The sequence below is a fragment of the Cervus canadensis genome, chromosome 9 (genome assembly GCF_019320065.1).
Source record: "Cervus canadensis isolate Bull #8, Minnesota chromosome 9, ASM1932006v1, whole genome shotgun sequence".
Classification (NCBI taxonomy): Eukaryota; Metazoa; Chordata; class Mammalia; order Artiodactyla; family Cervidae; genus Cervus; species Cervus canadensis.
In genome coordinates, this window is record NC_057394.1 from 61,377,844 (window position 1) to 61,402,661 (window position 24,818).

A 24,818-nucleotide genomic window follows, 5' to 3' on the forward strand; every position below is an offset into this window, starting at 1 on the left:
TTTGTACTACTAACTTTTAAGTGGTTGATCCACTGCCTAAACTGTAAATTTACCTTTACCAAGGAAATTTTTTCCCTTCATATATTTTCTCCTTATTTCCTATTATAACCCTTTTTTTTTCCTTAAAGAAGAGTCTTTAATAGTTCATGAAAAATCAGTTTAGTGGTGAGAATCTCCTAGTTTTTTGAGAAATTCTATTTCTGTTTAAATTCTGAATGATATTCTTGTCAAGTAGAGTATACTTGGTTGTAGAGTTTTTTCCTTTCAGCTCTTTAAGTATATCACCCCACACCTTTCTAGCCTTCAAGTTTCTGCTGAAAAGTTCCCTTGTATGTGGCTCTTTTTCTCTTTTTTATATTAAATTTCTCTCTTTAAATTTTGCCATTTTAATTATGATACATCTTGGTGCAGGTCTCTCTGGGTTCGGGCTTCCCTGATAGCTCAGTTGGTAAAGAATCTGCTTGCAATGCAGGAACTGTGATTTGATTCTTGGGTCAGGAAGATCTGCTGGAGAAGGGATAGGCTATCTACTTCAGTATTCTTGGGCTCAACTGGTAAAGAATCTGCCTGCAATGTGGAGACCTGGGTTCGATCCCTGGGTTGGGAAGATCCCCTGGAGAAGAGAAAGGCTATCCACTCCAGTAGTCTGGCCTGGAGAATTCCATGGACTGTATAGTCCATTGGGTTTGCAACGAGTAAGACATGACTGAGCAACTTTCACTTCATTTCACTTCTTTGGGTTTGTCTTGTGTGGGACTCTGTGCTTCCTGGACCTGGATATCTGTTTCTTTCCTCAGGTTAGGGATGTTTTCAGCCATTATTCTATCAAATAAACTGTCTGTCTCTCTTTCTTCTCATTCTGGGACAAATATTAGTACTTTTGATGTTGTCTCAGAGGTCCCATAAACTATCTTCATTAATCATTTTTTCTGTTCTGATTGGGTGATTTCCACCATTCTGGCTTTAATGTTGCTTATGGGTTCTCTTCTGTATCACTTAATCTGTTGTTAATCCTTACAGTATAGTTTTCATTTGATTGGTTCCTTTTTATATCTTTTAGGTCTTTGTTGAAATTCTCACTGTGTTCCTGTATTCTTTTTCCAAGTTCAGTAAGCATTATTAAGACCATTGCTTAGAATTCTTTATTAGGTAAATTACTTATCTCCATTTCATTAGAATTTTTTTTCTGGGATTTTATCTTGTTCTTTTATTTGGAACATTTTCCTATATCTTCTCATTTTGTTTGACTTTCTCTGTCTCTATGAAATAAGGTAAAACAGTTATCTATTTTGGTCTTGAATGCATGTCCCTGTGTGGGAGTGTCCCTATGCTGTGTGTTCCCAGTGGCTTCGGTGGGAGAGCTAGATCTGAAGCAACATGGTCTGGGGCTTTTGCCAGAACTTGCCAGGGCTGTTACCTTTGCAGGAGTAGACTGAAGCCAGGTGAGGGCAAGGGGAGCGGGTCTGGCTGGAGCTTGGTGCAGGTCAGGGCTTCTCCTCAGCATGGTGGAGACTGCCACCTTGGCAAGGGCTAGAGCTTGGTGGCAGCCATGAATTCTCCCACTGTATGTTGGTGGCTGCCACCTAGGCAGTTGGTTGATGGGCAGCTGGAGCCAAAAGGGCTAGAGTTGGAGGGCTTGCTAGGATGGTCTTGGAAGGCCAGCGACAAGCATCAGGCACTTTCTCTCTGCTGGAACTGGCAGCAAGCAAATCTGTGTGTGTGCCCTTAGAGGGCAGATCTTGGTTTTCTACAGCCCCCTGGCAAGTCCCTGGAGAAGGAAATGGCAACCCACTCCAGTATCCTTACCTGGAGAATCCCAGGGATGGAGGAGCCTGGTTGGCTGCTGTCTATGGGGTCACACAGAGTCGGACGTGACTGAAGCGACTTAGCAGCAGCAGCAGCTGGCAAGTCCCACTGGTTTTCAAAACCAGTCAAGAGAGCTTATCTTCCCAGCACCGGACCCCAGCATTGAGGTGCCCAGTGTTGACTTGAATCTCTCAGTTGTTAGGGAGGATCTTCAAGCTTGTAATATGCCCCTCGTCTTCTGGGTCACCCACTAGGGTATGGGACCCCACAAGACCACTTCTCTTCCCCTTCTACCATTCTTGGTGCTTTTTTTTTTTTTTTTTCTATCCTTGCTTATAGGAGAGCCATTTTACTAGTCTTCAGGTCATTCTCAGAGAGACTTCTGTGTGCATTTGTACTTTTGGTGAGTTTGTGAGAGGAGGTAAGCTTAGGAGCTTCCTACTCTGCCATCTTGATTCTGTCTCCTTTTTTTCCCTTTTTAATGTGCAAACTTTTTTTTTTTTTTTTTTACCTGACTTAGAGTTCAGATAGGAAAAATCAAAAGCTAAGAGATAAATTTGCAATGTGAGCCAAAATTGCAATATGAGGTAAAATATCTGATCTTAGTACTTGTTCTACAGCAAACCTACATGTTCAGTAGATTATGTTAGAACACATCTAAAGTGCTGGGGTTAGTGCCTGCTGAGTTTTTCTCATTAAATGAGATTCTGAAAAACTTAGGTATATTCGCAGAAAGGTGACTAGAATGGTGAAAGGAACAAGCTATGAAAAGAAATTCAAGGAACTAGTAAAAGGCAACTGAAGTCAGCATGGGTGAGATGAAAATTATTATCTGATATTTGAAGAACTGGAATGCTCCAGAGAATAAAATATATTCATTTTAGCTCTACAGGGGAGGAACATAGGTAGATTTGACTGCACATGAAGAGGTAATCTTTTTCTATTAAATTTTGCCATGAATGAAATAGTTACCATGAAGCAATGAATTATCCTTACCATTTTAGCCTTTACAGTAATTGATCAGAAGCATTCCCCAAAGAAATGTGAGGGGGATGGTTGGTCTAAATTGGTGCTTCTCAATCCATTGGCTAGATAACTTTGGAAATTCTTGGAATTATTTTAAGAGATATTCAAATCAGTATGCAACCCAAGTATCTCTGGATCCAATAAATAAAGTCTTTCACTTGTATTTGATACTGTTTTCCAAATGTATGTGGATGTTATTTGATTATTAAATGGTTTCATTTCGAAAGCTTGCAGAATTGACACTCCCACATGATATTACATTTTGTTTCAGTATCTATCTTAAAAGAATAACTGTTGGATGCATGAGACAAGAGCTCAGGGCTGGTGCACTGGGAAGACCCAGAGGGATGGGATGGAGAGGGAGGCAGGAAGGGGGATCGGGATGGGGAACACATGTAAATCCATGGCTGATTCATGTCAATGTATGGCAAAAACCAGTACAATATTGTAAAGTAATTAGCCTTCAACTAATAAAAATAAGTTAAAAAAAAGAATAACTATAGTCATCTGTGAAATCTATGCTTTTTCTTCTTTTGTTCTCCTATAGAAGAAGACTTAAAGAAACAGAGGTGAACTCTATCCTTCAATATTATAAAGATATTAATCTTCCAAGTTGTTAATAAATTTAATGGAATTCTAATTAAAATTTTGACTAGTTTTGTGGTAGACAGATGTAGGAAGATTTGGCTAATTGTTTCTAAAATTGCAAGGATTAATGTTCCAGAAGGCCCTTTCCTCCCCTAAAAGTATTAACAAGAGGATTTATGTCCTACCAAATAGAAAACTCAAAACTACTACAATGAAGCTGATGGAGAGTTTAAATGAATGGAAGATGAGAAAGAATCTCAAGCCAGGCTCACATATATGAGAATTCAACATCTGATCAGGATGTAACAGCTGTGTTTTGTAGAGAAAATAAAAGGCACCTAAATAAATCAGATATGTACTTACAGATCTGATGTCTAAAGAGGTACTTTCAGGACAGGGTCTTTGGAATGACCCAGAATACTTCAGCCTGCCTGCCAGAAGCCCTACTATATCAGCCCCTATTAGGAAAGGAGAGGATTAGAAGGTCACCACTGGAATTATAGGGCTTACTGAAGCTATGATCCAGGAAGCAGGAACCTGTTCTCTTCACCATCTTAATTTATACCTGAAGAGAGAAGCCTGAACTGTTGCTGCATAAATGTCCCGTGTTTCCAAGACCTTAAAAAACCTTCATGAGTGCCCCTTTCCAGAAGCATCCAATCTCTACTGAGAATTCTTGTTGCAAAATCAGTGCTTGGTTAGAAGGGAAGATTAGGTTAGGAAAGAAGGTTGATAGTAGAGAGTCTACAATGTGTATTACCAGGAAAAATATATCGCCAGGGAAAACAATGATTATTTAGTTATTTCCACTTTGAAAAAGGGCCAGGTCCACTCAATATTTAAATGAGAAATAATAATAATAGTAACAACAATTATGATGAACATAATAATAACTGAGAACTGGTCTAGATCAGAGGTTAGTAAACTTTTTCTATAAAAGGCTAGAGAACAGATTATTTTTTACTTTGTGAGTCATATTGTCTTTGTCATAACTACTCAATTCTCCCACAGTAATGGGTAAGCAAATAGACAGTATATGAATGAATGAGTGTGACTGTGTTCCAATAAATCTTTATTTACAAAAACAGGTGGTGGGTCAGATTTAGCCTGCAGACTGGAATTTGCCAGCCCTTGGTCTGGGAGATAATCACTGAAGTGCCTTCTTACATTAAGATTCTATATCACTGAAAACTGTGCTGATGTAATTATTAATAAGTGCTCACCTATTGAAATCAGTTTTGTTTTGTAATCACTTAGCTTGGAAGAATCATTTGTAGCAGTTTCATGTGCAAACAAAATAATCTGTTTTTTTTTGTGTTGTCTTTTTTAAAAAAGAAAAGAAATTGGTAAAATGTCAAGCGATTCAACTTTATAGTCTTTGAGCCTGAGCAGTTCATTAATTCAGACATCTTGGCAGAGATGGCATCAGCGGGCACCTTGCTTATGCCTCTGCCCTGAAAGAGGAAATGCGTAATCTAAAGTCGGTGAGAACAAAATCATGACTTTTTATGAAACCGTTGCATTCTATCAACATTGCCAAAGAACCTGAAAAGAGAGGCGAGCTCTACTTGTTCTGCTAATGCTTACACCAATATTCTCATCTTCCTCCCCAATCACACGCACAGTTACCCACAAAGGCACACACACCTGCATATGCTCACACGCGTATACACCCACGTACACTGCCATTTTTGATGGCTCTAGTTTTTTGGAGACTGTCAACTTCATATAATCAGTTCACTGATCTCATAATCATATCCCTGGTAGCTCAGATGGTAAAGTGTCTGCCTAACATGCGGGAGACCCAGGTTCGATCCCTGGGTTGGGAAGATCCCCTGGAGAAGGAAATGGCAACCCACTCCAGTGTTCTTGCCTGGAAAATCCCATGGACTGAGGAGCCTGGTAGGCTACAAAGACATGGGGTCGCAAAGAGTCGGACACGACTGAGCGACTTCACTTTCACTTTCATCCCATAATCTCAAAATTTTTAGTTTAGAACTACTGAGAGTGCTTGGGCTAAGAAGGAGTTGATGCTTCCACTGGTGTTAGCTGATCTTAACTAACCATTTATCTAACTGATTGGGAACTTTACAGCAAAACAAAAATTCTAACAGCAGATGTTTTTTGAGCTGGGACAGACTTTTGGGATTTTCAGGATCAACGTCCCCACCTCCCACCCTGCCCTTCTTTTATAGAATAAGAAACAGGTCTAGAGAGATGAATTTACACAAGTTGTTAGTAGAGCTCAATTATGGAATACCTGCCTTTTGACAATTAAATTTTCTGATAAAGACAGGTTTTTAGGCAATAAATCACTTCAGAAATGTTTAAAAAATATGAAGGACTGAGGAAAAAGCTCACCCACATTTGTTTGTTTGGAAGACTTAATTTTATATGAACCAGTTTTCAGTATAAGCTATTCATGCTTCTTCTGTAAATGTCATACCAGTATTTTAATTTCCATAGGTTAAGGTAGATTTCTCATACAATTTTTTTTGAAATATTTTCACTGCTTTGAGGTCTTAGTCATAAATTAACAAGGAGTTTGTATAATAAGTAGGCTTCAAAAAAATCATACTTCAATCATAAAGCCAAAGTAAAAAAAATAATATCAAGAATAACATTTCCAGATTTTATATGCTACATAGAAAATTTATAATTCTATTTATGTAGGAAAAATATACCAATCTCTTACTTAACCTCTGATCATGTTTCTTAGATGTGTGGGTATGTTCTGAATCATACATGCCTATCCAGAGAGGGATTACAATAATTCATGTTCTGAAGATTAGGAAGGCTGATCTTTAGCCTCACTGTCTTCTTCTTCTAAGTGAGTTTTGCCACCTCTTTGGTCTGGATATTTAGGGGAAAAAAAGGATCTTGTCAGCAAATCTTAGAACTAGATATCTTGGTGAATAATGGGAACATCTTGTCTCAGTAGAGGAGATTAATGTTACTTCTGTGGAACAGACTCTGATATCTGGAGGAAATTTAATACCAGAGGCCAAAGTTTCAGTAATGCACTTGAAAATCTGTACTGCCCAAACATGTAACATAAGATAGAAAAATCATCCTTTATCACAGTTTATAAAAAGGTCTAGCTTCTCAGTTATAATAAAAAATTACTAATTTTTCTAAAAGTGAGACAAATTACACTTGTGTGGTTTAATTTGGCAAGTAGAGGACAATGTAACAGAAGTACTAGAAATAATTTAAATAAAGATATTGAGAAAAGAACACTAAGTAAATATTCTCAGGAAAAGCTGGGGAGTAAAATTCTTAAATTCCTAAACACACATGGGATTCAAGATTATTTATTACCTTACAGTGGAAAATAATGATATTACAGGCCTTTTTAGGATAATTTTTTAAGAATTGAGTGTTTTGAAAGTCATGTGTATATTAACTCATGGCTCCTCAAAGTCCATTTGAACCCAAGAACTCAGGACTATCTACACTATCAACTAATTCTTCACTTATATTTATCAAACTGATGCCAAATTGTAAGAATGGAATATAAAAGTAGAACAGGAGCATGCTTAACTTAAACCTATACATTTCATAAAAATTTAGGAACTGAACTTTGAATGAGGAAGGCAGACTAAGCATAAGTTTTTTTTTAATATCTCCCGTCCCCCAAACAACAATGAGGTTAGTAAATACAATAAAGCAGTTCAGCAAATCAGAAATATCGTTGAATTTATGGAAGATATAATGCAGATAGGAACTCCATGGTACCGGTATAATATGTATCTGTAGAGCTTAGCCATAATATCACATCTATATGATGACAAAATAAGGTATTTTCCTACAATTAAGGGTTTTTCAAGTATTCTTCCCATAACTTTTATGAAAAAAATTATTTGAGGATATAGTCCAGCAAAACAAAAAAGGGAACCAAAAAATGACAGGCAATATGGGTTCATAGAGACAGTGGAGCTAATTAGAAATAAATTAAAAAGAAATTCCTGTAAGAAATCTGCACAGCAGCTACAGAAGGAAAAGAGTCCAAGTTAAAACAAGAAATAGCTCTATGATGAATGTCAAGAAGAAAATGGAGACCATTGTGTAAAACATAGACTTTAGCCTGCCAGGTTCCTCTGTCCATGGGATTCTCCAGGCAAGAAAACTGGAGTGGGTTGCCATTCCCTCCCTACTCCAGGGGATCTTCCCAACCCAGGCATCAAACCCAGGTCTCCTACACTGAGGACAGATTCTTTACCATCTGAGTCACTAGGGAAGCCCTTTTAAATAGTTAAGAAAGGTGTATGCTTTTTGTTAGGGTTTCCCAGGTGGTAAAGAACATGCCTGCCAATGCAGGAGACATAAAAGACATGGGTTCCATCCCTGGGTAGGGAAGATCCCCTGGAGGAGGGCATGGCAACCCACTCCAGTATTCTTTCCTGGAGAATCTCATGGACAGAGGAGCCTGGGGAGCTGTAGTTCCTAGGACCACAAAGAGTAGGACATGACTGAAGTGACAGTACACACATGGTTTTTATTAACAAAGAGAAGGAGACAACATTTTCAGGGTGAAAAAAAAAGACTAAATGAAAGGTCAAGATCTACAAACAAAGACACTAAAATATAGCATTATTTGAGGATCTATAAATTATAAGAAAAGAGATTTAACATTTGATGATTTGAATGATCTCTTTGGAAAAGTTTAGGTGTAGTGACATAGGATTGTATTTCCTTTTTATGAAATGAAGTATTTTTCAGCAAGTAAGAATTCCTTTTATTCTAGAACATCTTGTTCACTGTCTTCTCCCTACTGGCCAAGCTGGCATTTGGGATACCAAAGATACTCAAGAACTATATATAGACCAACTGACTGTGGCAAACAGTACTGATTGCTTATAAAATACCTGCTTCAGGTTGGAAACAGGTTCTACCCATTTCCTACTCTAGATTGTTTTTAAAACTGGAATCAGAGCCTACTTTTTAAGCCACTGACTTAGCCAACTCTGGAAGATTTTGACTTTTTGCTGTGTGAGGCAGTGAATCCCTTTGGTTAATCCTTTCTTTAGTATTTTTAAAACTTCAATGGATGATCTTCTAACTAACATAGAATTTGTTACCGTAAGTAGAATGTTGGAAGTAACAGATACTAAAAATATGAAATTTGTTGAGGACAGAAATCATTAAGATACAGGACAGAGAGAACCCATTTTCTAGGCTGGGCAGTTGATGGTCTTGTTATGTGATGGGGAAATATATTATCAGACTATGAATTTTGGTACCTTGAACTCAGACAGTTTGCTGAATGGAGTTATAATTTTTTTTAATGATGGGAAAAAATATGGTATTTCTTGAGGTTTTTAGATATGTCTTATGAGTTCAAAAAAGGGAAATGTAGTCTGAAGATAGACTACCCTAAAAACAGCAGAAAGACAGCATAGCTTTGCTAAGAGAAGCATTTTCTGTTTGTGGCTTGCAATATAAGTTAATGGAGAATAATATTAGAAAAGTTGAATGATATCTGCTAAAGTAGAGGGACCTCATCCAAAGTTAGGATTGAATGTCAAGACTGATGATGCTATACGCACACAAATAGGGGATAAGACATTTTCTGACTTACATAATGGAAGTCTCTGGGCAGGCCTCTCCCGCAGGTCCAAAATGGATTGGGAGAGCAAAGAAAGGTGACTGGCCTGGGTTTTTACTGTAGTTAGCGGGTGGCACTGGGTCAGAGTTTGTACATGGAATGGGCTTTGCATTGTTTGAATTTCCCGCTGTCCCCAAAGCAAAGCCTGGACTTTCATATCTGCTTGTCCGGATACGCGGCAAAAGTGGAAGAGGGAAGGGCGAGGTATAAACACTGCTAGCAGTAAAGCATTGTAAAGTGGAATGAGATTTCCCATTAAAAAGCCAGCACTTTTTGTTCTACTTCCACATATAAAACAAGCAGAAGTAAGAAAATAAGAGACTTAGCAGAAAATAAGGCTTCCCTGATAGCTCAGTTGGTCAAGAACCACCAGCAATGCAGGAGACCCCCGTTTGATTCCTGGGTTGAGAAGATCCCCTGGAGAAGGGATAGGTTACCCACTCCAGTATTCTTGGGCTTCCCTGGTGGCTCAGCTGGTAAAGAATTTGCCTGCAATGCAGGAGACCTGGGTTCAATCCCTGGGTTGGGAAGATCCCCTGGAGAAGGGACAGGTTACCCACTCCAGTATTCTGGCCTGGAGAATTCAATGGACTGCATAGTCCATGGGGTCGCAGAGTCAGACACAACTGAATGACTTTTATTCCCTTTCAAGAGCGGTAAGACTGGGTCCTTAAGTCTCTCCTAAGAAATCTCTGCTTCTTGAAAGGGAAATATCTGGCAGCACTGACCAGGCTGAGGGTGGGTGGTCTTTTCTCTTCTAAGTATCTTGCTTCTTTCTGCCTTGATGGAGGATCATGAAGCAAAGGCAGACGATAGGAGACAGGAATTTTCAAAGGTCATATCTAGACAAGAGTCTTCCCATTGATTATTTTATGGAGTTGCCTAGAAACAGATACACTAATACACCTTCTCAGTTATTAAGAGAACTGTATTGCCAAAGAAAATTCAAGCATAGTGGCATCAGCTGGTGATTGTTCATCTTTTAAGGAAACACCAGGACCCTTGAAATTACCTGTGATGAAGTAGGCTACTAAATCTGTAGTTTCTAAAACTTTCTAATGACCATCTGAATTGTAGCTTAGAGTATGATGAGCTAGCATGATTTCTGAAGAGGGAATAATCGGAACATGAAGGACAGTGGTCAGGGAAATCCTTCCAGGGTGTGTGTGCACTTGTGTAATTCCAAAATCTTCACCTATCACAACAGCAAAACAGAAATGCTCAACAGGTTAAAAGCAGAAAACTATAAGAACTGAGTTGGGGAGAGATGATAAAATAGAATTTATTTACTTAGATAAAGGTAGATAGATGGTTTACTTAGTATCAGACACTTTTGCACATTAATCCCTGTGACAGTCCGGCAGAACAGGGAATGTTAGTCTCATTTTTAGTGAATTTCAGAGATGCTAGATTACTTATCAGTATTACTCATGTTACAGGCATCTCTCTCTCAGTCGTGTCTGACTCTGCGACCCCATGGACTCTAGCCCACCAGGCTCCTCTGTCCATGGGATTTCCCAGGCAAGGATAGTTGCCATTTCCTTCTCCAGGGGATCTTCCCAATCAGGGATTGAACCCGCGTCTGCTGTGTCTCCTGCATTGCAGGTGGATTCTTTACCTGCTGAGCCATCATGGACACAAGTGGTGTTTACACTCAGTTCTCGTGGACTGAGTCCCTCTCCTTAACTCTCGGGTACTCTGAGTGTTCCATGGAAAGAATTCAGGGCACTCTGTACCTTTTTCCTTCTCAGAAGACTCAGCATCGTGTCTTTCAAGCTCTTTTCTTACAAAACAATACTTATCTATCTATCTTAAAATTGGCTTTTGTGAAAGGCAATTTAGCAAGAGGCTTTGTTTATGAAAGGAAAAAATCCAATCACGTTATAAAGATGTTCATCCTTGAGAACAAAAGAAGACAAGTAATAGACTGGATGTTAATTGAGGCAGATGCCTGTGAGAATAATTTGAAGTAATCTGTGAACAATAAAATGAAGTTAGCACTCTTTGCTGTGTTAGAAGTGCTCTTTAAGTATCGCCCACCTAATAGAGTCTCTTGTAGTAGCCAGGGGAGCAAAACCTCATAATGGAACTTTTTCAAGTTGTTTGAAAAGAGAGTCCTTCAGATCAACCAAACTCTTCGAAGTTCTCAACTCTCACATGCTACAGTGATGTATAACATAATCACTTCATTGTCATTAAATTTTTGTAGCATGTATCAAATATCCACAGTATTCATGGATTAGGAGCCAGGAGTGAATACACATCTAATGTGGAAGAAGATTAAAAAAATGTAAATTATATGTATACATATGTCTGTGTACAGTAATGACTAGAAGCAATAATTTGCATAAGTAGCATGATGAAATGAATTCAGGAAAAAGAAATATGTTGGAACATTACAGTTTCTCTATTATCTTTTCAATTCTGTTCTAAATCATCTCCCATTATAGTACATTAATTATTAACTACATTTTCTTTCTGTTTCCCCTCTTTTGAAATGTTGGGGTAGTCTAATTTTGACATCAGAAAAATTTCTCTATTTTTATCTTGTGTTTTAAGTGCAAAATAATTATTTTCATTTTTTCCTTGTTAAGAGGAAATGTTGGACTACTGCCTTGCATTGAAAACTCATAAACTTTAAGTAACAAGATTTGGGAAGTTTATATTGATTTAATTTATTAACTGATGCTAATGAGCTAGTGAGTTTCAAACAATTCTTCCTTTACTGACTCAATTGGCTTTTATATTATCTCAAATTAGAATTTTTAACTAGTAAGTTACTTACTGTTTCTAAATAATAACGATATTTTAAAAAGATTGTCTCAATAGCAAGTCTTATGCTATATCTAACAAGGCATTTCAACTCTACCTTTTGTTATCATTTCATTTGGTTACTGTTCTCTACAAAGACAAAGAAGAAATTTTAAGAACACAATCTGCTTCTAGTAAAGCTGTAGCAGATTGTATTTTCAAAGATAATTGCACACATGCTCTTCTCCTCTCTCTAAGAGCTGGAACTGTGTCTCCCTTCCTAGAATTTGAGCAGAGCTTTGTAACTCTTCCGACCAGCAAACTAGTACGACAGAATCGATGCCATTTGTCTTCTGAGTCTAGGTGATGGGAGCTGCACAGCTTCTGTTTTGCTCTCAGACACTCACATGAAAAGGTGTGAAAGTCAGCCATTTTGCTGTAAGGAAGCCCAAACTAACCCTCGTGAAGAGGCTACATGTAGAAGAACCGAGGCCTCCAGCCAACAGCCGGGATCAATCACCAGATGCGTGAGTGAAGAAGCCTCCAGTTGCCTCCACTAGCTTTGAGCTGCCCAGCCCTGTACCAAGTGGGTAGAAATGAGCTGTTCTCATTGACCTCTGGCTAGAGGGCAGGTTCACAAGTAAAATTAATATTATGATTGTTTTAAGGTAACTTTTGTTGTGGTTTGTTGCACAGCCATAGTAGCTATAAAGTAGTATTGCTCATTGGATAATGTGAGGTGGTAGTTTAGTCATTCAGTCGTGTCCGACTCTTGCTTGCAATGCCATGGACTGTAGCCCACCAGGCTCCTCTGTCCATGGGATTCTCCAGACAAGAACACTGGAGTGGGTTGCCATTTCCTTCTCCGGGGGATCTTCCCGACCCAGGGATCAAACCCAGGTCTCCTGCATTGCAGGCAGATTCTTTATCAACTGAGCCAGCAAGAAAGCCCACTGGCTAATGTGAAGCTTCTTTAAATTAACTGGATAATAATTCGCTTTTCTCCTAAACACAAAGAAACCAAAATCTGATGCGTCCCCACCTCCCATTAGAATTCTTAAGCAAACAGGAATTACTGTTTGGAATCAGCATCCTAAGATGATCCAGCTCAGGACTGTTTTCCAACAGTGATAAGAGATAGTTTGTAAGAAAAAGGAAGATATTTTTTCTTTTCAAACACCTTCAAACTTTCGGTTTAAAATATTTTCATTTCCCTGCCAACTTATTCTATTTTTAAGACTATTATTTTTAGAGCAGTTTAAAGTTCACAGCCAATTTGAGAGGAAGTTTCAGAGAATGCCCATTTACCCTCTGACCCCACATGAATAACCTTCCTCACTACTGTCAATATGGGCTTCCCTGGTGGCTCAGATGGTAAAGAATCTGCCTGCAGTGCAGAAGACCTAGGTTCAGTCTCTGGCTTGGGAAGATCCCCTGGAGAAGGGAATGGCAACCCACTCCAGTATTCTTGCCTGAAGAATCCCATGAGAGAGGAGCCTGACGCTACAGTCCACAGGGTCACAAAGAGTAGGACATGACTGAATGACTAACACACACAGTGTCAATATGTACCTACACTGACATATCATATTCACCCAAAGTCCAGAGCTTACCTTAGGGTTCACAGTAGGTGTTGTACGTTCATTGAGTTTGGACAAATGTATAATGACATGTGTTCATCATTTTAGAATCATACAGAATATTTTTACAACCTTCAAAATCTTCTATACTCTGCTGATTCATCCCTAACCTCCCCCTGCCCCCAGGCCTGGCAACCACTGATCTTTTAACTATCTCCGAAGTTTTGTTTTTTCCATACAATTGGAATCATATAGTACATCATCATTTTAGATTCATTTCTTTGACTTAGTAATATGCATTTAAGTTTCCTCCATCTCTTTGTGCCTTGATAGCTCCTTTTGTTTTAGTGATGAGTAATATTTTGTTGTCTAGATGTGCTACAGTTTATTAATCCATTCATCCCACTGAAGGACATCTTGGTTGCTTCCAAGTTTTGGTGATTGTGAATAAAGCTATTATAAACATCTGCGTTTAGGTATTTGTGTGGACACAGTTTTCAACTTCTTTGGGTAAATATCAAGGACTGCAATTACTGGATCATATGGTAAGAGTATGTTTAGTTTTGTAAGAAACCACCAGACTGTCTTCCAAACTGGCCGTTCTGCAGTCCCACCAGCAATGAATGAGTTATTGTTGGCTCTACATGCTTGGCATCATCTGGTGCTGGCAATGTTCCAGATTTTGGCCACTGGAATACGTGTGCAAGAGTCTATTATTGTTTTAACTTGCATTTTTCTGATTACTTTTGATATGGGCCATATTTTTATATGACCATGTGCTGTCAGCATATTTCATGAGGTGTCTGTTCAGGTCTTTGACACATTTTTTAGCTACTTATTTTCTAACTATTTTAACTATTTTTATTTTCTTATCGTTGAGTGTTCAGAGTTCCTTGTATAGTTTGGATAACAATGCTTTCTCTGATGTGTTTTTTGAAAATATTTTCTCTCAGCATGTGATTTATCTCTGCATTCTCTTGGCATGGCTTTTCACAGAACAGAAGTCTTCATTATAATGAAGGTCAGCTTATCAATTCCTTCTTGCATACATCATACCTTTGGTGTTGTGTCTAAAAAATCATCACCCTACACAAGGTCATCTAGGTTTTTTTCCCTATGTTATCTTCTAGGAGTTTCATAGCTTTGAGTTTTACATTTAGCTCTGTGATCCACTTTGAGTTAATTTTTGTGAAGAGTATAAGATGTGCATCTAGATTCATTTTGGGGGTAAATACCAAGGACTGCATGCACTTCATGTGGCCGTCCAGCTGTTTCAGCAGCATTTATTGAAAAGACTGTCTTTATTCCCTTGTGTTATATTTGCTCCTTTATCAAAGATCAGTCAGTTATATTTACGTAGGTGTACTTCTGGGTTCTCTATTCTGTCCCACTGATCTGTATATTATTTTATCAGCACCAAAGACTTGATCACTATGGCTTTATAGTAAATCTTAAGGTTGGATAGTGTCAGTCTTCCCCTTTTATTCTTCTCCTCGACATTGTGTTGGCTACTCGAGCATATAAATAACTTAGGACCAATTTGTATAACGAAACAGAACATGATAGTGTTCTGACACTAACCTTCAACTTTCCATATCTACAAGTTGGAACCATGTGTGCTTCATAGGTTTTTCTCTTCTTTGGTTTTGCTGGATTTCTCTTCTTCTTGAGTCAATCATGTTCTAGTAACCCTTGTCTACTTAATGTGTTGCAGCTTTTTCAAGACTGATATAGTCACAAAAGAATTTTTTCAACAGAACTTTTGAATAAGAATTTTCCCCAATATGACATGTAAGAGGGTTTGCATCTTCCAACACATTCTACAAATAATCCTCGCTAGTCACTTATCAACCAGCCCAGAAATGTTGCAGCCCTGCTCTCCACCCTGTGTGGCTCTGTGGGGTCAATCTTGGGCCCCCTTTATGTACTGCCTAAGTTGTAATGGAATTTTGAACGCTTTTATCTACTTTCCAGCATGCAAAATATTTCTGTCATTGAGTTTCCAAACTAAAATTAGATTTTCCTTTGAGCAGAAGCATGAATGCCATTATGCCTTATGGTTAATTCTGTTAAGGATCCCAACTCGTTTACACCCACTTTAATGTGACTTGCATTTCAAGGTTTAGTGTCCTGGGAAATGTCCCTTGAGATGATTAATGAAAAACAAGTCCAACATGAGGTAGGTTGGACAGCACTGTATTGTACACTTCTCCCTTGGAAATTCTTACAGCATCTTAGGGATTTCTGGACTCTGGGAAGTCCTACAGTAAAGACTTTTGTCTTAAGATAAAATTTCCCCAACTTAGTTTGAGCTGATGGCTTGATTTATTTGTTTTTGCAAGATATCTATTAACTTCTTTGGGGACTTATGTGGCACATGAAGAATGCTTGTGCAGGGTTTTAAAGAAAAAAGCACTCCTGTAATGGCTCTCATCTAAACATCACAACACTTCTGAAATGTATTCAGAGAAAAGAATCAAATTTTATGAAAGCAGAAGCTAATTCTTCTAGTTTTTGTTGTTCAGTAGCTACATTGTGTCCAACTCTTTGCAACCTCAGGGACTGCAGCACACCAGGCTTCCCTGGACTTCATTCACTATCTCCCGGAGTTTGCTCAAACTCATGTCCGTTGAGTCGATGATGCCATCCAGCCATCTCATCCTCTGTCACCCTCTTCTCTTCCTGCCCTCAATCTCTCCCAGAATCAGTCTTTTCCAGTGAGTCAGCTCTTTCCATCAGGTGGCCAAAGTACTGGCGCTTCAGCTTCAGCATCAGTCCTTCTGATGAATACTCAGGGTTGGTTTCCTTTAGGATTGACAGGTTTGATCTCCTTCTTCTAGTAGGTAAGTGAAAAACAGAGACAGCTTTCATGTGCCTGGCATCCAGACAACTACTCCACAGGCTGAAGGAAATGCTAATATGATGACTGTGTAATAAACATGATACATGTAAGAAACATGAATTTGATTTGCTCAAAAAGAAAAAACTAATCTCTCTCTGTGCTTATTTCTGAGTGCATAGGCTTGAGCTAAATGCACACAAATAAGATTCTGAAAAGATGGCAATGGTTGAACTTAAAGCATGGTTCAATGTTGACCTGGCTGAGTTCATAAATCCAAGCCTTGGGACCTGTGGTCTCAGGACCTCCAACATTACAGAAGTCATCACGATTTGTGGCCTGAAAAGTAGGAGGTCTGCTGGTTTGAGCATAAGCCCAGAAACACAGACCCTCTTGGTACTAATCCAGTACCCACAGCACTTAGGAAACTTAAGGATAGAACCCCTCTCAGTAGTTTGGATGCCAATCAGAGAACACAAGCCATTGGCTTCTATTTCATTTTCCTTTGATGCAGGAGAACTATGGTTCCACATTGAATCCTGCATCCCTTACATAGGCAGCCCAGTTGGAGGATACAATCTTACCAGACATCCCTGGCAGAATTTCTCTTTTTGAAAAGTAACCACCAAAGACACATGTAGTTTCAAAGGTTTTTCCACAGCAGTCAACAGCCAAAATGCCTGACTTCCAGTTGTAGCTTATTAATAAGCCAAAATCTTGTTACATTGGAAATTTCCTCCACGTAGGCTTTCTAGAACTTTTGCTAATGGAACTTTAGCAATTCACCTTTTTTTTATGGCTTTAAGTGATCTTTTAACACAGCTTCATTGTTTCATAGCCAAAAGCTGTTCATAATGAAGCTATTTCATCCAAACTCAAGTCTGAAGAATATGCTTACATACCTATTATATAGGGATTTTAATAGGGAGGATCATGTTTTCATTATTTCTAAACTCATTTAGAGTCACAGAAATTAAAGGCTGAAGATTTCTGTGGTATTTGTTATTCTTCACTAAGTAATGTGTACACTTATAGATCTGAAGGATTTGGTTGAGAATTCAACTGAACTTCATAAAAGTGAAAGTGAAAAGTGTTAGTCACTCAGTAGTGTTTGAGCTCCTTGCAACCCCATGGACTGTGGCTACAGGCTCTTCTGTCCATGGAATTCTCTAGGCAAAAATACTGGAATAGGTTGCCATTCCCTTGTCCAGGGGATCATCCAGACCCAGGGATCAAACCTGCATCTCCTGCATTGCAGGCAGATTCTTTACCATCTGAGCCACCAAAACTTTATAAAACATCAGGCTAAGAAAAATATAAATATCCTATACTGACGCATATATATGGAATCTAAAAAGGTGGCACTTATGAATTAATTTTCAGGGCAGCAATGGAGAAACAGACATAGAAAACAGACCTATAGACATGGCAGGGGTGGGTGGTGGGTGGCGAGGAGGGAGGTGGGTAAGATGTATGAGAAAGTAACATGGAAATTTACAAGACCATATGTAAAATAGGTAGCCGATGGGAATTTGCTGTCTGGCTCAGGGAACTCAAACAGGGGCTCTGTGTCAACCTAGAGGGGTGGGATGGGAGGGAGATGGGAGGGAGGTTCGGGACGGAGGGGACATGGGTGTGTCTGTGGCTGATTCTTGTTGATGTACGATGGAAAAACACAAATTCTGTAAAGCAATTATCCTTCAGTGAAAAAAATAAAGTGGCAAAAAAAATTAATCTTGATTTAGTTTGACACTGTGTCCTGTTATCTAATGTGGAGAAATGGACTGGATCGTTAGGCAGCCCCGGGTATTCTTACATCAAAACATTTGGCCAAATGAGAAGATCCAGCAGATATTTTCCTAAGAGAGACTGTGTTTTGATCAGGACGCTGACAAAGCCTGCATGTTAATGCGGAAATGGATCTGAACCTGTGTGCTTGGCCACTGCCTTCCGTTCCACTCATTGCTGTTCATGATTAACAAATCCCTCCTTTCTTTTCCACTCAAGACTGACCTTTCAGTTCATATAATTGAGATTTAAAATGTGCTAGAGTTGTTTGGTACTGTGTGGAAAGAGAGTCTTACCAAGGAAATTGGCTTGTCTAAGTCAAAGCTATTTAGGGAGCAGAGCTAAAATAAAATCTCTTAAATCTCAGTTCAGTGTTTTTTCAACCCTACCATCCTTCCTTCCTGTGTTGATAAAACCCAGGAGAGAGGGATAGTGGTTGAGATGAAGAAACATGTGTATAGTAGAAGGAACGCTGTGTAGTTTGGAAAACACGTTAAGGATAAAGAACTGCAGGAACTATATTGTCTCCAGACTGCAAATGCAAACACAGTAGTTTAATTGTAGTACATTAAGTTGCTTATGTTAAGTGGACATTCAAGTTAAACAGAATGGTCCACACTTCCTTATTCATAAAATTATAATTGAAAAAGCTCTAAAAATGAAAAAGATTTTTGGGTCTCACTTCAAAGATTTGTAATAAAGTTTTATGCACATCTTTGGGCATTAAATATACTTATGGAGAAGTTTAAAGGCTGTGTGATTTTTTTTAATTGTTTAAAAATAATTTTAGTTTTCCATGGTGATTCCCCTGGGATTTTTTCTTTATCGCTGAAATTCACTAACTTGTCAGAGGTTTAAGACAGTCTTTAAGAATATTTTGGAATAATACATGGAATCTATGTGTCATTTGTTATCACTTCTAGAAATATCAATCAGACAATGTTTGAATTCCTTTGTCTTCAATATCTATCTCTATTTCTAATCACTTTTCTTAGTTTTTATAATATTTTGTGTGATTTTCTTTTGCTTTCAACCATATTGCTGTTTTCAGTTGTATTTTTCTACTAGTTTTCAGACCCTAAAACAGTTTTTATCCTTCTTTTCTACCTCCTTTCTCTGTTCTGCCAGCTTACTTTTCATCTTTTGCTGTTTTATTATTCCTTCCTTGAGTTCTTACTTCTCCTTGAGCTCTCTTTTATGGGGAAAAAAAAAAGCACAGTGTATTAAGTTCCTTTTAATCAAGTAATCTGTCCCAAATTTATGCATTTTTACCGTGACAAATTTTAGGCTATTCCCAGGGCAGCCAGCTATCTCTCGTGCCCAGTCTCTCACTTAGACTTTATCGGACTGGACTAAGAGTTGTACTTGTGCCTGCACCAACTTCTGGGGACACAAGACAAACCGTCTCAATGATCAGACCTTGAGGTACCTCTCTCTTAGTTGGAGATGAGAGATGCAGACCCCTCTCTCAGACCACTGCAGCGTGAGGATAAGAATGTGAATGTACAGATTAGGGAGAGAAAAATACCATAGGTACCATCATGTGTCCCAGAGGTAGTCTTCATCTCATTTTCATTTCAACCATTTATCCCTCTGAAAGGAGCACAGAGTGGATGAAGACAAATTCATTTTTCAGCCACATCCTTTTCAAATTCTGTATTGGTCATCTAGCACCTCACTTTAAGAATAATGAAGGACTTAATTGCTTGAGGTCTCTCCTAAAATTGAGTCACAGAGTTTTCCATTTTGATATTACATTATACATACTTTTCAAAAAATCCCTTTCATGTCTGCCTAGAGTCTGACGAAGTTTGTTTGAACTCTCAGCATCCTTCCTAATTTTGGTGCAAATTTCATTATATTTGGCAAACAGTCCTTATGATTTGGCTTTGGTTTTCTAACCACTTTTGTTTCAAAGAAGTGGCAGTTTCTAGCGGGAAGTTCCTTTATAACACAGGGAGCTCAGCCTGGCGCTCTGTGATGACCTGGAGGGGTGGGAGGAAGGTTGAAGAGGGAGAGGACATGTGTATACCTGTGGCTGAGTTCGCGTTGTTGTATGGGAGGGACCAACACGACACTGTGAAGCAATTATCTTCCAATTAAAATTAATTTTTTAAACTAAAAATAAAGCTACCATGTGATCCAGTAATCCTATTCCTAAGCACACATCCAGAGAAAACCATAATTCAAAAGGATACATGCACCCTAATGTTCACTGCAGCATTATTTACAATAAGCCAGAACATGGAAGCAATCTAAACGTCCACTGACAGAGGAATGAATAAAGAAGATGTGGTACATATATACAGTGGAGTATTACTCAGCCATAAAAAAGAATGAAATAATGCCATTTGCAACAACATGAATGGACCTAAGGACTGCCATACTGAGTGAAGTCAGTCAGACAGAGAAAGATAATTATCATATAGTGTCACTTACATGTGGAATCTAAAGAAATGGTACAAGTGAACCTTTTTACAAAACAGAAGTTGAGTCACAGATGTAGAAAATAAATGTGTGGTTACCGAGGGGAAAGGGACAGTGGGAGGGGCAAATTGGGAGACTGAGACTGAGATATATATACACACTACTATATACAGAACAGATAATTACCTAGAACCTACTAATAGCGCAGGAAACTCTATTTTGAAACTCTGAAATGACCTACATAGGAATAAAACCTAAAAAAAAAAAAAAAAAGTGGAACTAAAAAAAAAGAAGTGGTAGTTTGACTATTATTTCTTTCTTTTCATTGTTTTTGATGGATTTCCAGGCAAGGGAGAGTAAAAATGCTTCATAATTTTTAACCAGAAGTCTGTAAGTATATTTCACGGTGGTCTTATTGAATACAGCCCTTGAAGTGTCTCAGTGGAAGAAAATCTTAGTATTGCATTAAAATATGATCAATGATGCTGTTTTATAAAAGAAGTTCTTCTTGTTTCAGGCCATAACACTATGGGCAGATTACTTAATTCTCATCTCCAGTTCTCCATGTGTCTCACACGCCAAATGATTCCCATTGATTGGCAGCAGAGAGGGAGAAAGAGATCCATACACTAAATAAAAGTAGAATGATATCACTTTGTACTCAAGTTATTTATTGATTGTGATTTAGAAACTTATTTAAGTAATCTATTAAAGTTGGCTCCTTGTTAAACCTACAATTCCTTTTTATTATCTGGGACCCACACAACCATATAATTTACCTTCTTCTTTGGGATTTAGCAAATAGTTTAAAAATTGTATGACTGGATTAGGTACAGCGATGTTTTAATAAAATCTGTCCAAAACTGAACTCCAAATAATGTCCCTAAACTTCATTTTCTTCTGTCACTCCAATCTAAAGTCTTGATCTGTTGTTTTACTGCTCTTCCTATGACTACACTCATTGATCCATCTGCAGTACTTGTTGGCTTTATCTTCATAAGTATTTTAACTTCCTAGAGCTGTCATAACAAAGTCTCACATATCAGATGGTGAAAAGCAACAAAAATTTATCCTCTCACGACATTGGAAGCCAGAATTCTGAAATCAAGGTGTGGGCAGGGCCATGCTCTCTCTGAAGGCTCTGGGAGAGTAACTTCCCTTGCTCATCCTAGCTTCTGGTGGTTGCTGGCAATATTTGGAGTTTCTTGGCTTGCAGATGCATCACTCCAGTCTCTGCCTTTGTCTTCACATGGCTTCTCCCTATGTATCTCTCTGTCTTCACACGATTTCTTATAAACACAACAGTCATTGCTTTTACTACCCACCCTAATCCAGCATGGCCTTATTTAAACTAATTACATCTGGTTAAAAAATTACTATTTCTAAATAAGGTCTTATTCGGAGGCTCCAGGAGGAATTTTTAGGGAACACCATTCAACAAAAAGCAATGCTATATTTAAGATTAAAACCCTTTTCAAAGTGGTGGTAGTGGTAAAGAACCTGCCTGGCAATGCAAGAGACATAAGAGATGCAGGTTCAGTCCCTGGGTCAGGAAGATTCCCTGGAGAACAGCATGGCAACCCACTCCAGTATTCTTGCCTGGAGAATCCCATGGACAGAGAAGCCTGACTGACTATAGTCCATTGAGTCACAAAGAGTTGGGCATGCCTGAAGTGACTCAGCACTCATGCACATCTCTCCTTCAATTAAGAAGGTCAATGTTTTGGCTTCGCAGGTGGCGCTAGTGGTAAAGAACCTGCCTGCTAAAGCAGGAGACATAAGAGATGAAAGTTTGACCCCTGGCATGGGAAGATCCCCTGGAGAAGGAAATGGCAACCTGCTCCAGGATTCTTGCCTGGGAAATCCCATGGACAGAGAAGCCTGGTGGGCTACAGTTCATAGGGGCGCAAAGAGTTGGACATGACTGAGCACACAAACCCTTTTCACTGTCACTACCCTGAAAGAGCATCCTGACAATCAAAGGATGCCTCAGATCATGGTATGTATTTGCTCACAACTCCCATGGGTTTCTCATTCTTTCATAGTAAAAGCCACAGTTTCTAATATGCTTTGTTTGCATGAGGCTGTACATGATCTGGTCTCCAGTTACCTCTCTGACTCCACCCCTTACTATTTTCCCTTTCATTCAGTCAATTCCAGCAACACTGACGTTTCCTACTTCTCCTTGAAAGTGCCAGATGTGTTCCTGCTTCATGGCGTCTGCATTTTCTGTTCGCATTTCCAAGTGCTCATCCCTAGGGATTCCCAAGTCAGTCAGGCGTTTAACTGAAGTGGAATTTTCTCAATGAGACTATTCTAGACACTATACTAGATTATGATTCTCTGCCCAAATACTTCCATTCTTTCCTACTTTATTTTTCTTCATAATACTAGTTACTATCTAAGTCATACACTATATATAGATAGACGCAATATACGTAGGCTTCCCAGGTGGCTCAGTGTAAAGAATCCACCTGCCTTGAGAGCTTGTTTGGAGGTTCTAGCAGGGGAGAGCAGCTACTCATATATCCTTGACCGAAGACCGGTCCTCCTCTATTCGGGATGGTGGTCCTCTTTGACCAAGCGCGCAGCTTCCGGAGGGACCCACATGGAGCGGTGAGGGAGGAAGGGGACACCCGCCTAGCCAGCCAGATCAGCCAAATCAACCCTGGCGATCAATGGGGTGACAGATGTTGCAACCAGATTGCCCTCACATCCAATGCAAAACAGAAAAAGAGACACAGATGTACAGAACAGACTTTTGGACTCTGTGGGAGAAGGCGAGGATGGGATTTTTCAAGAGAACAGCATCGAAAACATGTATATTATCAAGGGTGAAACAGATCACCAGCCCAGGTTGGATGCATGAGACAAGTGCTCGGGCCTGGTGCACTGGGAAGACCCAGAAGGATTGGGTGGAGAGGGAGGTGGGGGGGGGATCGGGATGGGGAACACATGTAAATCCATGGCTGATTCATGTCAATGTATGGCAAAAACCACTACATTATTGTAAAGTAAGTAGCCTCCAATTAATAAAAATAAATGGAAAAAAAAAAAGAATCCACCTGCCAATTCAGGGGACACAGGAAATGCAGGTTCCATCCCTGGGTCGGGAAGATTCCTTGGAGAAGGAAATGGCAACCTGCTCCAGCATTCTTGCCTGGAAAATTATATGGACAGAGGAGCCTGGCAGGCTACAGTCCATGGGGTCACAAAAAGTCAGATACAATTGAGTGACGAAGCATACGCACAATATACACATATATAAGTTATATAGTTATATAAGTTATATATAGTACACACAACTTGTTTTTATACACAATTTGCATATATATGTTTTACAAGACAGAACTTATTTATTTCCTTATAGATTTAAATATATATAGTATAATGTGTATTCTCTTCTTTATCACCTGTCTATACCACTGGAATGTAAACTCCTGGAGGGGATGAATTATTGCCTATTTGTTCACTGTTGTACCACTAATCTCTCGAAGAGTGCTGGTAAATAGTAGATGCTGAATGGATACATCCAGAACGAATGAGTGACTATGTCATATATGTAAGTGTCATCAAGCATATGTTGTGTCAACAGAAGAGTGACTGAAAACCGTTTCTCCATCACATTTAGTGAGGAGAGGGATGGATAACGGCTTACTTCCAAGACCCTTTTGAAACTGCCAATCAGCTGGTGTGCTTGGTCGTGGCTACCCCCTTACTCCTCTCTTGAAATGAGGCTTCCCTATCAGATTCTGTGGGGGATATGAAAGCGAATTAAGGGGTACGTCAATTTTACCCATAATAGTAAAAGGTCTTTATAGGAATAAAAGGGAAGTGATTGTAATAGAGGAATTCTTTCTTTCCTCCATGATGTGCATTTTAAGAAGGGATTCTCAGCCTGGAGCTAGCCTCCCCGACTAAATATGGTCACTTCCATAATACAGCTCGTCACACCTTAAGGTATCAAGAGAACCTATGATTGCAGTATGTACAGTTTGACAATGCCTGATGAGTCAAGGGAAAGAAGTTACTCATGGTTACATGTCATTTACTTCTGGATATCTCAAGGGCAGGGTGAAGGAGGAGAAAACAAGATCAATTAGATAAGCTGAGGGTTGAATTAGCCGTTTAATCAAGTACCTAAGCCACAAAGCACACGGTTCTTAGAGACACCATTATCTTTAATGGAGTTCTTTAGAGCATCTTCAATTTTTCTAATGAAGATAGAAAGCCCCATCTTTAGTAAAGTGTTTCCCTTCACTTGTTTGACCACAGGATTATCTATTCCATTTAATCCCCTGGGGAACTGACGCTCCCCCACCTTTGTCCCTCATAGAATTACATCGAGATGGAATCTGTCCAAATTATTTAATCAAATTATTCTTGCTCTGGCCAATATAAGTGC

General features: G+C 39.0%; 1 non-coding gene across 1 annotated transcript; it reads left to right on the top strand.

Annotated features, from left to right (window-relative positions):
- Positions 1-5,177: 5,177 nt before the first annotated feature.
- Positions 5,178-5,249, top strand: TRNAV-AAC. The gene has a single exon. It is a non-coding gene; the product is annotated as a tRNA-Val (tRNA).
- Positions 5,250-24,818: the final 19,569 nt, after the last annotated feature.